General features: G+C 55.3%; 1 protein-coding gene and 1 long non-coding RNA gene across 2 annotated transcripts in view; one reads left to right on the top strand and one right to left on the bottom strand.

Annotated features, from left to right (window-relative positions):
* KCNB2 (potassium voltage-gated channel subfamily B member 2) overlaps positions 1–13,196 on the bottom strand; it is a 100,049-nt gene that overhangs the window by 56,462 nt on the left and 30,391 nt on the right.
* On the top strand, positions 551–3,546 carry LOC114813330. Its single transcript, XR_003761050.2, has 2 exons — positions 551–679; positions 3,333–3,546. It is a non-coding gene; the product is annotated as an uncharacterized LOC114813330 (long non-coding RNA).

Genomic DNA, 13,196 nt, shown 5'->3' on the forward strand with positions numbered 1-13,196 from the left:
AATGACTGAATGGACTAATCTAATCCCGCCTCCGCCGCTTGTCAGCTGGGTGACCTTGGGCCAGTCACTTCACTTCCCTGGGCCTCAGTTCCCTTATCTGGAAAACGGGGATGGAGACTGTGAGCCCTTTGTGGGACAATCTGATTACCCGATTGCCAGTGCTTAGAACAGTGGTCGGCACACAGTAAGCGTTTAACAAATACCAACGTTATTATAATCGGGGAAGACTTGATATTGGCAGGAGTTAAGGGGGGCTTCTCAGGGGCCGGGAGAAGGCACATTTCCTATCAAAGCGTAATTCCCGGCTCCCAGAGCCCTCTTGAAAGTCATCCGTCCAAGAGAATCCGTCGGCTAACTCCCATCTGCCTCGCCTTATCGCCCCATCGCCCACCCCGGCGCCCTGGGGTGGATACGAAATAATCAGGTCGGACGCGGTCCCCGTCCCACGGGGGGCTCACGGTCTTCATCCCCGTCTTCCAGATGAGATAACTGAGGCCCAGGGAAGCGACTCGCCCAAGGTCACACGGCAGACGTGGGGCGCAGCCAGGATTAGAACCCACGAGAGAAGAGGAGCAGCGTGGCTCAGTGGAAAGAGCCCTGCGTGGGATCTCCCCGTCTGGCTCGTCTTCGAGAAGGAAGGCCGGCCGGCGACACACAGCACGGAGACGACATTTATTCGGTCAGTCCGTCGCATTTATCGAGCGCTTACCGTGCGCGGAACCCTGGATTAAGCGCCTGGGAGAGGACGACAGAACGATACAACAGACACATTCCCTGCCCGCAAAGAGCTGGCTTAATTCTGTAGCCGAACTGTACATCCCAAGCGCTTAGCTTCTCTAGCGTACTTATTTTTTAGTGCTATTATTATTATTATCGTTATTAGGACTTACTAGGTGCTAGGCACCGTACGAAGCACTGCGGTGGATAATGAGGTTGGACACGGTCCCTGTCCCACAAAGGGCTGACAGTCTTCATCCCCACTGGGCAGATGAGGTAACCGAGGCCCAGAGATAATCCCGGCTCCGCCGCTTGTCGGCCGTGTGACTCTGGGCAAGTCACTTCACCTCTCTGGGCCTCATCTGTCAAAACGGGGAATAAGACCGTGAGCCTCATGTGGGACAACCTGATTACCTCGAATCTACCCCAGCATTTAGAGCGGTGCTTGGCACACAGTAAGTGCTCAATAAATATTATTATTATTATTACCTGCCCAAGATCACACAGCGGACAATTGGTTGAAGCCGGGATAATAATAACGCTGGTATTTGTTAAGCGCTTACTACGTGCAGAACACAGTTCTAAGCAGGGGAATCAGGTTGTCCCAGATGAGGCTCACAGTCTTCATCCCCATTTTACAGATGAGGTAACTGAGGCTCAGAGAAGTGAAGTGACTCGCCCACAGTCACACAGCTGACAAGAGGCAGAGCGGGGATGAGATGAGATGAGAACCCGGGTGCTTCTGATGCCCGGGCCCCGGCTCCACCCACTAGGCCACGCTGCCTGTCGTTCATATTTCGTGGTTGGTACCGGCTTCTCCAGCCTGTAATTCCACCTCTTTCCCGGTCACCTTTTCCGGAGTCTGGCTACTTATTTTTGCCTCCCTGCTCCGTTCCCTTCCTCCCCGGGATCACGCTTTGGGAGAGTCTGTCTTCGCTTAGAAGGTTTTGCTAAAAAGCGGGGGGGGGAATCAATATTCCTCAGTAATGAGTTTCAGCAAGAGTAGAGGCTACAGATGTCAGCAAAAAAGGGTTTCTGGGATAAACGAGCAGACACAATTTTCTAAAATGCCACCTTCCGCCCAACGGTCAGTTTGTTCACCCGACTCTCCCGAGAGCCTCGACGTCGGCTCTCTCGGGCCGCAGTCGACGACGGCAAACGTGGGTCCCCCTAACCCGTCCGCCGCAACGTGGAGAGATTACAGACCTGGGAGTCGGAGGATCTGGGTTCTAATCCCGGCCCGGGCAAGTCACTTCCCTTCTCCGGGCCTCAGTGAGTTCACCTGCAAAATGGGGACCGAATCGCTGTTCTCCCTCCTACTTAGACCGTGAGCCCCGTGTGGGACCTGATGATCTTCTATCTACTCCAGTAGAGTGCTTGGCACATAGTAAGCGCTTAACAAATCTTACAGTTATTCGGGCCGTATGTGCCCAGCGTGCCTGACGGACGCTTGGGGGTGAGATTCCGGGTCCACGGGCTACTTTTTAGTCATCTGCCCATCAGTCGATCAGTGGTATTTATCGAGCACCCATAAAGCAATCAACCGATCAATCAATAGCGCAAGCTCACTGTGTGCGGAGCACTGTCCTGAGCGGCTGGGAGAGAACTTCGTGTGCAGAACCCAGAGACGGAGAGGGCCACCCGGAGAGACAGGGCCACCCAGAGATAGAGAGGGCCACCTGGAGTCAGAGAGGACCACCCCGAGACAGAGAGGGCCACCAGGAGAGACAGAGTGGGCCACCTGGAGAGACAGGGCCACCCAGAGACAGAGGGGGCCACTCGGAGGCAGAGAGGGCCACATGGACAGAAAGGGCCATTCACAGTCAAAGAAGGCCACTCAGAGACAGAAAGGGCCACTCAGAGACAGAGAGGGCCACCAAGAGACAACAAGGTCATCCAGAGACAGAAAGCACCCACCCAGAGACGAGAGGGCCACCCGGAGATGGAAAGGGCCCATCCAGAGACACCGAGGGCCGCCGGAGAGACAGGGCCACCCAGAGACAAAGAGGCTCACCCAGAGACAGAGAGGGTCACCCAGAGTCAAAGAAGGCTACTCAGAGACAGAAAGGGCCACTCAGAGACAGAGAGGGCCACCAAGAGATACGAGGGTCACCCAGAGACAGAAAGGGCCCACCCAGAGACAGAGAGGGCCACCCGGAGAGAGAGGGCCACCCAGAGACAAAGAGGCTCGCCCAGAGACAGAGAGGGCCACCCAGAGACAGAGAAGACCACCCAGAGACAGAGAGGGCCACCCAGAGACAGAGAAGACCACCCAGAGACAGAGACGACCACCCAGAGTCAAAGAAGGCCACTCAGAGACAGAAGGGGCCACCCAGAGACAGAGAGGGCCACCAGGAGACGAGAGGGCCCACCCAGAGACAGAAAGGCCCACGCAGAGACAGAGAGGCCCACCCAGAGAGCCAAGCACAAACCGCCACGGAGGCGCAGAAACGTACACACGAGCAGAGAAATTAGCCTTTTATTACGATGCCGATTTAATCAGAGCTAAAGGATTACAGTTACACGGGAGATAAGAAACGACTTGGAGTAGCGCTTGATTTTCCGGAGCGCATAATGGAAATCGTTCTCAAAATAGATCTCTACTTTCTGTTCAGGTTAAACACATCCAGGCGACTTTCCCGGCGGTTCATTTATCTAATACCTCTTCAGCTCTGCCTTCACATTTACGCGGGGAGCCCGACCGGGGGAAACCAACCGCTCTCAGAGAATTCAAGGAAGGAAGCCGCGGGTCAAATCCTCCTTCGCCCTCCGTATCCCGACGGTTGGGAAGCAATCGCAACAATAATAAATGCCATCATTATAAAATTATTACCCTTTTTGGGTGGGATTTCCGACGTCCCAATTCCCCCAAATCTCCCTGTCTCCCTCTCTCTAGATAGGTTTTCAATCAAGGGTTTTTAGTGAGCGCTTCCTCTGTGCAGAGCACTGGGCGAAGCGCTGGGGAGAGGACAACAGAACCGAATGGGGAGGCACGTTCCGTGCCTGCAAGGGCTCAGAGTACAGAAGGGGAGATGGACAGAGAGAAAATTACGGATAGAATGTTCTATATTCATTAGGCCACCTGCGTGCTAAGCACTGGGGTAGATGCAAATTGATAATGATAACAATGTTGGTATTTGTTACGCGCTTACTATGTGCAGAGCACTGTTCTAAGTGCTGGGGGAGATACAGGGTCATCGGGTGGTCCCACGTGAGGCTCCCAGTCTTCATCCCCATTTGACGGATGAGGGAACTGAGGCCCAGTGAAGTGACTTACCCAAGGTCACGCAGCGGACAAGTGGCGGAGCGGGGATGAGAACCCGGGTTCTTCTGACTTCCAGGCCCGGGCTCTTCCCGCTAGGCCACGCTGCTTCTCTATTCATTAGGTGCACAGCAGACGCGGAGCCGGGATTAGAACCCAGGACCGTCTGTCTCCGGGGCCCGCGTTCTATCCACTACACCGCTCTGTCTGCTCGGAACAGTACAAACGCTGACATAGAGAAGCAGCGTGGCTCAGTGGCAAGAGGCCGGGCTTGGGAGTCAGAGGTCATGGGTTCGAATCCCAGATCAGCCACTCGTCCGCTGTGTGACTGTGGGCGAGTCACTTCACTTCTCTGGGCCTCAGTGACCTCATCTGTCAAATGGGGATTAGCTGTGAGCCTCATGTGGGACAACCTGATCAGCCTGTATCTCCCGCAGCGCTTAGAACAGTGCTCTGCACAGAGTAGGTGCTTGACAAATGCCAACATTATTATTATTATTAATCCGTACGGACAGAGGACTGAGCGCGGACCTCGGCCCTATCAATCAATCAATCAATCAATCAATCGTCTTCCAAGTCTATCGGGGTAGCGCTCTCCAAGCGTTCAGTCCGGCGCTCGAGACCGTCAGCTCGTTACGGGCAGGGAACGTGTCCGCTGATTCAGTAATACCGTCCTCTCCCAAGCCCTTAGCATCGTACTTAGCGCGTAGGAAGCGCTCAGTTAAGAACGACGACGGCAACCGCGGCGTCTCTTAAGCGCTGACTGCGTACGGTTGTTCTAGCCTCCTCTCCCGAGCGCTTAGCCCAGGGCTCGGCACGCAGCGGGCGCTCGATAAAGACGACCGACTGATCGGAACCAGGGCGCCGCGGTCTCTCCTTCCCCGAAATCGTCCTCCGAGCACGGCGTTCGGATATATCGGCGGGAGGAGCCCAACACATGGAGGGGTTATTTTTTTCCAGAAAAACAAACACAAACAACGACGACAAAAAAAACCAACCCCTCCTGCGTGTTATTTTTATGCCCGAGAAGACAGCAAAATTAAAGATGCGAACCCATCATACGGGTGTAAATTACTAAGGGAAGCGAGGCGCCGCACACGAGCAATAATCGGTGAAGCGCCGCGAATTCATCCGAGCCGCCCGCTCGTTTCTTCGGCGGGGAATCCGCCCCCTCGTTCCCAATTTCCAGTTCCTCAGAATCTACCCCTTCCGAGGGGGATCGGGTCTTACGCTCTTCGGAAGGGATCGCGCTCTTCAAAGAGGAGACATGGAGGGACGAACAAAGAAACCAAAACCGATCCTCTCTCCGGCTTCGGCGTAACCGGATGTGCCTCGGGTCCAATTAGCCCCCAGGCCTTGTCTAAAACACAAACCCTTATTTGATTATCTTTTTTTCTTAATGGAAAATATTGGTCCGAATTGAATTACGGGCCTGCGGTTCCAGCGGGGGATTATGTCTATTTCAGGAGACTCTACTCCATTTCCTCGGGATCACCGAATGGCCGAAAGGGGAAGGTGAGGCCAGGGCCGGCTAGGCCGGGCGGGCGAGCCCGGCTTGGGAACTCCGGGAAGTCTATTTTTCCGAAAGAGCGGAAGAGCAGGGGAAGCTCTAACACTTCTCGTACGTCCCGTAGGGCTCTTTTGTATAAAAATGGCATTCGTCAAGCGCTCGCTATGTGCCGGGCACTCTGCTGAGTGCAAGGGTAGATGCAAGTTGATCGGCGTGGACGCAATCCCTCGTCCCACGTGGGGCTCCCGGTCTCGATCCCCATTTTACAGAAGAGGGAAGAAGAAGGGAAGTGACTTGTCCAAGGTCACACAGCGCACAGGGGGCGGAGCCGGGATGAGAACCCAGATCCTTCTGACTTCCAGGCCCGTCCTCTGCTGTCCTAAACGCTTGGGAGACGACCGGACGACATAGTAGACACACTTCCTACTCATGAGGAGCTTAGAGTCTAACGGCGGAGACAGATATTAGTAGAAATAATTTAAGGATAAGTGCCGTGAGGCACTTATTGTACATTCCAAGCGCTTAGTACAGTGCTCTGCACATAGTAAGCGCTCAATAAATCCTATCAAATGAATATCTGTATTTATTTATGTACAATTTATGTACAAATGCACATTTGTACATATTTATAATTCTATTTATTTCATTAACGATGTCCAATCTTGGGGAGGGCCTGTCACTATCTGTTGCCGAATTGTACACTCCAAGCGCTTAGTACAGTGCTCTGCACAGAGTAAGGGCTCAATAAATACTATTGGATGAATGAACGAATAGATCTATAATTCTCATCTCTGTTTGGACGCCCTTGATGCCTGCCTACCGGTTGTGTTCGGTTGTCTGTCTCCCCCTTTCATTCATTCAATAGTATTTATTGAGCGCTTACTATGTGCAGAGCACTGTACTAAGCGCCTGGAACGAACAAATCGGTAACAGATAGAGACAGTCCCTGCCCTGTGACGGGCTTACAGTCTAATCCCCCTTCTAGACCGTGAGCCCGTCGCCGGGGAGGGACGGTCTCTATCTCTTGCCGAATTGTGCGTTCCAGTGCTCTGCACACAGTCGGCGCTCGCTAAATATGATTGTATGAATGAATGAATGAGGCTGAGGGTGGGGGTGAATACCAGATGCCCAAAGGGCACGGATCCAGTGTGGCTCAGTGGAAAGAGCCCGGGCTTGGGAGTCGGAGGTCATGGGTTCGAATCCCGGCTCTGCCACTTGTCAGCTGTGTGACCTTGGCTAAGTCACTTCTCTGGGCCTCAGTTCCCTCATCTGGAAAATGGGGATGAAGACTGTGAGGCCCCCCGTGGGACAACCCGATGACCCTGTATCTCCCCCAGCGCTTAGAACAGTGCTCTGCACGTAGTAAGCGCTTAACAAATACCAACATTATTATCCAAGCGGGCAGACTTCGCAGAAAGGAGAGGGAGAACGGGATTTGTCGGGGAGGGCCTCTTGGAGGAGGACGGAGTGGATTGGGGACGGTTAGGAATGCTCGCCAGTGATGTTGATTATTACTGGCCCCGAGCCCTTTAGACACTTAAAATAATACATTTGTAATTGATTCATTATTTCTGTCATTTATTTATTATATCCGTCATTTATTATATCCCCAATTTCTTTATTTGCATTCATGTCTGTCTCCCCCGGTCCCCCCGGACCGTCGGCTCGTCGCGGGCAGGGAACGGGTCCGATTACCGTTGGATCGTCCCCTCCCGGAGCGCTCGGTTCAGTGCTCTGCACAGAGCGAGTGCTCCGTAAGTACAACTGAATGAATGAATGGAGGAGCAGGCAGTTCACCAGACTGCTCGCCAACAATTAGCCCTTAGCGGGGGAACAAAAATAACAGAAATATGCCCCCATTTTCCCGGGAACTCCGCGGCTTAATGAAGACACAACCTTCTGCGTCACCCTTACGTTTGGAATTCCTCCCTTTCTTCACCCCGCCCCCCCCCAGTCCCACACCACATAATGATAATAATAATAATAATGATAATCATCACTGTTTAGCGCTTAGTATGTGGCCAAGCTATGTCCAGGTCCGTAATTTTTTGATTTCGATTAACGTCCGTCTCCCCCGCTAGACTGTCGGCTCCTTGTGGGCAGGGAAGGGGTCTAAGATACTCTCCCAAGTGCTCAGTACACTGCTCTGCACACAGTAAGCGCTCAATAAATACGATCGATCGATCGATCGATTAGCACGGCTCTCTGCAGGCACCCGTTTTAAAGCCTTCCTAGTGGCCTAGTGGAAAGAGCAGGGCCCCAAAGTCAGGCGACCCGGGTTCCGATCCCGGCTCCACCACTTCTCTGCCGTGTGACCTCGGGCAAATCACTTCACTTCTCTGGGCCTCAGTCACCTCATCTGGAAAATGGGGATGAAGAGCGGGAGCCCCACGTGGGACAGGGACCGTTGTCCACCCATATCGACTCCCGGGCTTAGCACAGTACTCGGCACACAGTGAGCACGTAAGAAATACCCTACTAATAACAGTACTCGTAACAATAACCTTACGGGACTTAAGCGCTTACTTTGTGCCGAGCGCCGATCTAAAGCGCCGGGGCAGAATATTATTGTTATTTATTATTATCGTACTACGACGGCCACCGGGTCTGGGCGGTCTCCTCCCAGGCTCCGGACGGCGGGAGTTCCCTGAGCTCCTGGAAAAAGGGAAAAAGGGGAAAAAGGGGAAATGGGCTGGGGGACGTGGCCGGAGAGCCAAGGCCGGCCCAAGTGTCGGAGCTGCCCTTTAGAGAAGGGATCCGAGGGAGGGATGATCGATCTCCCGTCAGACGTATCACACAGATGGCCACGCGTTTCCCAGACCACCCAACGCTGCCAGTTGAGAAAGCGGAGTCCGCGCCTGGGAGTCGGAGGGCCTGGGTTCCGATCCCGGCTCCGCCCCTCGTCCGCCGTGGGACCTCGGGCAAATCGCTTCACGGCGACCTCGGCTGCAAAATGAGGCTGTGTGAGTCCTACGCGGGACTGGGCCCGTGTCCAGCCTGATCGTCTTGTACCTACCCCGCTGCTTAGGACAGGGCTCGGCGCATAGTAGGCAATTAACAGACGCTATCGTGATCCCACGTCTGGCCCGGGACGCCCTCCCTCCTCAAATCCCACAGTGACTCTCCCCCCCCCGACCTTCAAAGCCTTATCGAAGGCCCATCTCCTCCAGGAGGCCTTCCCTGACTAAGCCCTCCATTTCCTCTTCTCCCTTCTGCGCCACTCCCTTCCTACTCCCGCCCTCCCAGCCCCACAGCACTTACATACGTATCTGCCGTTATTTGTTACATTAATATCCGTCTCCCCGCCTCAAGGCCGTCAGCACGTCGTGGGCAGGGAACGTGTCTGTTCCCTGTCCGATCGTCCTCGCCCGGGCGCTTAGTCTGGTGCTCTGCAGACGGTAAGCGCTCGATAAAAACGGACTCGATAAATAAATCGAACGAGTGACGACCGACGGAAATCTAAATAACCGCCTCCGAAGGTATCAGAAGCCGCCGAATGGGGCCGTGGACTTCGAGATCCCGGCAGAGCGGCCCTGAGCCATTTCACATTTAGACGTTTTGCAAAAACCCTCTCCGAGCCAGGAAACAAATTGTTAAAACTTGGAGCGCCTGCCGCTTAGTTAAAGAGCATCCAGGAGCTCGCTGTGGGCTGCAGCGCGTCTGCCAACTCTGTTGTTCTGTCCTTTCCCGAGCGCTCAGCACAGCGCCCTGCCCACATTCAGGCGCTCGCCAAAGGCCGGGGTGACGAGGACCGTTCCCCGGTTCGTCGGCGCAACGTCGTGCCGCGGTTCCACGACCGGAGTTGGAGAAGATTGCCCCCGGCCGGCTGATCCCGACCCCGGAGTCGGAGCGGCGTGGACGGGACGGACCGACAGAGCCAGGGCCTGGGAGCCGGGAGGCCCCGGGTTCTCCTCCCGGCTCCGCCACTCATCCGTCGCGTGACCTTGGTCGGGTCACTTTACTTCTCCGGGCCTCGGTTCCCTCCTCTGGAAAATGGGGATGAAGACTGTGAGCCCCACGCGGGGCAGGGACTGCGTCCAGCCTAATCAGCTTGTATCCCCCCCAAGCGCTTAGTACAACAGAGGAGCAACATGGCACAGTAGATGGAGCCCGGGCCTGGGAGTCAGAAGGGCATGAGTTCTAATCCCGGCTCCGCCGCTTGTCTGATGTGTGGCCTTGGGCAGGCCACTTCACTTCTCTGTGCCTCAGTTCCCTCATCTGTAAAGTGGGGCTTAGGACTGCGAGCCCCATGTGGGACAGGGACTGGGTCCAACCCGATGTGCCTGGATCCACCCCAGCACTTAGTACAGTGCCTGGCACATAAGCGCTTAACGAATACCACAATTATTATTATTATTATTATTATGACAGTGCCGGGCACAGAGTAAACACTCAGCGCTTAGAACAGCGCCAGCGCTTAGAACAGTGCTTTGCACATAGTAAGCGCTTAACAATCACCATCATTGTTATTATTATTAATAACAAATACTAAGATTGAGACTCCCAGGCTAAGCCCCCCTTCTCCTCCGCTGCCCCTCCCCTCCCCATCGCCCCGACTCACTCCCTTTTTTCTACCCCCTCCCTGCCCCACAGCACTTATGTATATATGTACCTTTCTATAATCATAATTCTATTTATTTTTTATTAATTTCATGTATATATCTATAATTCTTTTTATTTATAATGATGCCTGTTTATCTATTTTGATGCTACTGATGCCCGTCTACTTGTTTTGTTTTGCTGTCTATCTCTCCCTTCAAGACCGTGAGCCCGTCGTTGGGTAGGGATTGTCTCTATCTGGTGCCGAATTGCACTTTCCAAGCGCTTAGTACGGTGCTCCGCACACGGTAAGCTCTCAATAAATCCGACTGAATGAATGAAATCCCATAAAAGAAAAAAAACAAGTTTCCACCCCTCCCTCAGCACCTGGCCCTGTGGTGACTGATATTATGTATATATCTATAATTCTGTTTATCTGTTTTGATGGTACTGATGTCTGTCTACTCGTTTTGTTGTCTGTCTCCCCCTTCTAGACCGTGAGCCCCCCACTGGGTAGGGATTGTCTCTATCTGGTGCCGAACTGTACCTTCCAAGCGCTTAGTACAGTGCTCTGCACACCGTAAGCGCTCAGTAAAGGCAATCGAATGAATGAATGATGCCCCGAGGCCCGAGGCGGTGGGAAAGTGGGCGAAGGGCAGCTGCCTCGTCCGCTCCGGCCAGCTGGGGCCTGGGGGGGCCCGGGGGTCCGGCTCGATGCAGCGTGGCGGGAGCTTGGCCCGGAGTCTGGGAACGAGTCGTCGGCCCATCGGGACCGTCGGCGGGCACAGCTGGCGCTGCCTCTCCAAGCCGCCCTCTGCCTCTCCCCCGCCGAAGGCCCGCGCCCCGTCCGGGCCTGTCCGGCCCGGCCCCGAGACCCCGTGGGCCGCGCCCCGGGGGTCGCCGGCCTCGGCCCGCCGGTCACCTGGAGGCCGAGAGGCCCGCTCGGCCTCCCGGACGACGGAACGGTCGGACGGCCAAGCCGGGAGGGCCGCCGGCTAGCGTGAAACCAATCGACTGAAGTCGATCGTACGGACTGAGCACTTACGGTGTGCAGAGCGCTGGGCTAAAGGCTCGGGAGACGACAACAGAACAATATACCAGAGTTGGGGAGCTTACGGGGGCTGAGCTCGGGGCTCTGAACACAGTAAGTGATTGAGAAGCAGCGAGGCCTAGTGGCTAGGACACGTTCCTGGGAGTCAGAAGGACCTGGGTCCTCACCCCGGTTCCGCCACTCATCTGCCGCGTGGCCTCGGGCAAGTCACTCTGCTTCTCCGGATCTCAGTTCCCTCATCTGTAAAATGGGGATTGAGACCGCGAGTCCCACGTGGGACAGGGACCCGTGTCCAACCCGATTAGCTGGTATCCGCCCCAGGGCTTAGTACGGTGCTTGGCACATAGTAAACATTTAACAAATACCACAATTATTAAAGTCTGCATGGGCAAGCGACGGCTCTGACTCCTCCCCCCCTTCATAACTCCTCCTGGCGGGAGAATAATAATAATAATAGTACTTGTTAAGCGCTCACTACGTGCCAAGCACCGTTCTAAGGGCTGGGGTAGATCCAAACTAAACAGGTGCGACGGCAGTCCCTATCCCACATGAGCTCACGCTCTTAATCCCCCATTTTCCGGATGAGGGAACCGAGGCCCAGAGTAGCGAACTGACTTGCCGAAGGTCACACGGCCGACATTGCGGCGGAGCCCGGGATTAGAACCCATGACCTCTGACTCCCAGGCCCGGGCTCTATGCACTAAATCACGCTGCTTCTCGACGACAAGCTCTGGGAGAACGGCCGATTTCCCGCCCCCCCCCAAGGGAGCGCTCGCAGGGCCCACGCGGCCGCGGAATTTCTTAAGGCGGGACGCGCTTACGTACGCTGACCCTTGAGATGTTTCACGACAGCCGTTCCCACGCAGTCCGGCATCCGAACGCAAATATTTCCGTCCTCGGAGAAGCGGATTTCTGATGCCCGAAAGGGAACGACCGCCGCTTTAGGTTTCTGTCCTCCGAGACCCCCAGGGCCCAGACCCTCACCGAAGGCCCGTCTCCTCCAAGAGGCCTTCCCAGACTAAGCCCCCCCTTTCCTCTTCTCCCACTCCCTTCCGCCGTGCCGCCTGACTCCTTCCCTTTCTTAATAATAATAAGTATGGCATCTGTTAACCGCTTACTACGTGCCAAGCACTGTTCTAAACGCTCTTCCCCCGCTCCCAGCCCCACGGCGCTTGTGCACCTTTCTGTCATTTATTTATTTGTATTGACGCTATCTCTCCGGCTGTAGACCGTAAGCTCACAGTGGGCAGGGAATGTGTCTGTTATGGTCGCGCCGGGCTCTCAGGTGGTCAGTACAGCGGTCCGCACCAAGCGAGCGCTCGGTAAATACGACCGAATGAACGGATGGATGAATGAGCTTGGAAGGCTAAATCTTCCCCACCCCTCGGGGCTGGGAACAACTGCTAGGAAGAGGGGAGACTCCCTCCCCAGGGTCAAGTGATTCCCGGCTTCCCACCAATCCGATCCCCTCGAAGGCCTCACTTCTCGCTCTCCCGCCGGCTTGATGCCCGACGGGCCCCTGGTTGCCCACGATGGGCGAGGACTGGGGAAACGGGTCTCGGTCCAAGCCCGCCGGGCCTCCTGCGGCCTGTTGTCGGTCACGACCCATCTCGTCTGGATCGTCCCCCCCCCCATAGCGAGCCCCTTACTCATCACCCCCCGAGAGCTGGAGCTCAACCGACTGCTGATTTCGACGCTCAAGTCCAACCACCTGCCTCGCCGAGTCGAACCGGATTCCCGTGGTCGATTCGACCCCGTTCTCCTCGCCCGGGACGTTGCCACGCTCTTCTTTTCTGTTAACAGCTGTGGCGTCTTTGGCTCCGAGAGCGTCTCTCTCTTTTCATGGCCTTTGCCAAAGCGCTTACTACGTGCCAGGTACAGCACTAAGCGCCGGGGTACAGACGAGCTCATCGGGTTTGGACACGGTCCCCGTCCCAGGTGGGGCCGACGGTCTTCATCCCCATGTTACAGATGAGGGAACTGAGGCCCAGAGAAGTGAAGCGACTTGCCCACGGTCACCCAGCAGACGGGTGGCGGAGCCGGGATTAGAACCCGGGTCTTTCCGACTCCCGGGCTCTAGCCGCTGGGCTACGCTGCTCCCCAGTGAACCCATTCTC

The sequence above is a fragment of the Ornithorhynchus anatinus genome, chromosome 7 (assembly GCF_004115215.2).
Source record: "Ornithorhynchus anatinus isolate Pmale09 chromosome 7, mOrnAna1.pri.v4, whole genome shotgun sequence".
Taxonomy (NCBI): Eukaryota; Metazoa; Chordata; class Mammalia; order Monotremata; family Ornithorhynchidae; genus Ornithorhynchus; species Ornithorhynchus anatinus.